This window comes from Papio anubis, chromosome 17 (assembly GCF_008728515.1).
Source record: "Papio anubis isolate 15944 chromosome 17, Panubis1.0, whole genome shotgun sequence".
NCBI classification, from domain to species: Eukaryota; Metazoa; Chordata; class Mammalia; order Primates; family Cercopithecidae; genus Papio; species Papio anubis.
Window position 1 is genome coordinate 10374663 of NC_044992.1, and position 1587 is coordinate 10376249.

Below are 1587 nucleotides of genomic sequence, written 5' to 3' on the forward strand. Positions count from 1 at the left end.
GAGTTCTATGGCCAGTTTTTCTGCCACTAGCTGTGGGCCTTTCTTCAAATCTTATCTCACTAAACCTCAGTTTCTTCACCTGTTAAATAGGTAGGAGTGCGATAGCCTGAGCTGGTATGCCTTGGGCTGCTGGCCCATCAGTAAGTGCAAAGAGGTATGGCCATTGGAGGTTTTTTTTGTTTTTTTGTTTGACTGTCCTAAATTGTTTCTTAGGTGTGAGTTTTACAAACATTGTTTATATTAGTGGTAACGGTGGAGCCGGAGAGTATGGTGCCTTCTCCAAGTTGCACGACGAGAGAAACACCAACAGTGTAGTGGAACTTACGGCCCTTTCCAAGGCCACAGCTCTTTCATCCTGCAGCGATCAGCCCATTCATCTCCCTGTGCTTGTGGACTGCTGTGGTGATTCACAGGATGTCAGGATTTCTTCTGACAGCTTTATGGAATGTATCAATGAGGATAACCTCAACAAATTTGTATGAGGAATCTTTACCAACGCAGTGAGAATTCAGGCCTCTTAGAGGCCCACAGTGGCATCCAGCTCACTCCTCTGCAATGAACCCAAGGCTTCAAGCAAACGTTAGCTGGTTAATACCAGGATGGACAGGCTTGCTGTAAGTTGCACCCTTAGGAACTGGGTGTTTTTGGCCACCACGGCGCATGTGAATCCTATATATAACATAACCTGGCTTGGCCTTCTATCCCAGCCCGTGCCCCTTGTATCTGACTTGAGGGATGGAAAAGAACCCAGAAGAAAGAGTCACACTAAGCGAATGTTTCAGAAAGAATGGAAATGTTGTCTTTGCCAAACGCTCCTTAGAGGTCAGGAGAAATGACTGAAAGGGTTTTACTGAAACGGGTCCAGTTAAACAACCCATTACGGTATTACAGTTTTTTGCTAACATGTCTATCCACTAGTCTGAAAACTCCTTTAGTCTTCTCGTGCCCTGAAACTTTGCTTGGCCTTGTATCTCTCAGAAGAAAGTGCAGTCTTCTCAGCACACATTGTGGGCTACCCAAACAATTACAAGCCGGAATCCCCAGGACCTGTCCTTAGCCCCTTTTCTTCTGGTGCTCTTGTAAGCTTCCTTGGCCTTGTATCCCTCAGAAGAAGCTGCATTACATCAGACTGCTTCTTCCTCCATGGCTCCTGGGTGTACTTGTGTGTACCCATCTTGGCTTACTGGATGGCTGCTGCCAGATGGAAAGGCCGTTGGAATTATTAAAATGCAGAAATGCTCTGTACCGACTGGCAAACAGCCACCATCAAAGCCCCTCTTCCTGCACCCCTTGCCGAGTGCCTCCTGACCGCCTTGGCTGCAGGTTTCCTCACCTGGACTCCCATGAGTATCAGCTAAAGTTTCACATCTGGCCCAGATGCCTTGTGACACGGCGTCCTTGTTGTCATCATCAAGGTCATCTTTGAGTCCTCAGTACCTTGGCCATGCCCATGGCTAAATGACATTGATGCCCTTGGGGAGAAGCATCACCCACCTGACGAGTTACTGGTTGTTTACACTCTCTACAAACAAAAAGGTGATTTTTAGATTTTTCCATCTGTCTCTTTGTTTTTGGCCAGCTGGGTGG

At 47.1% G+C, this 1587-nt stretch overlaps 1 pseudogene; it reads right to left on the reverse strand.

Annotated features, from left to right (window-relative positions):
• Positions 1-235: 235 nt before the first annotated feature.
• On the reverse strand, positions 236-878 carry LOC108582516 (annotated as a pseudogene).
• Positions 879-1587: the final 709 nt, after the last annotated feature.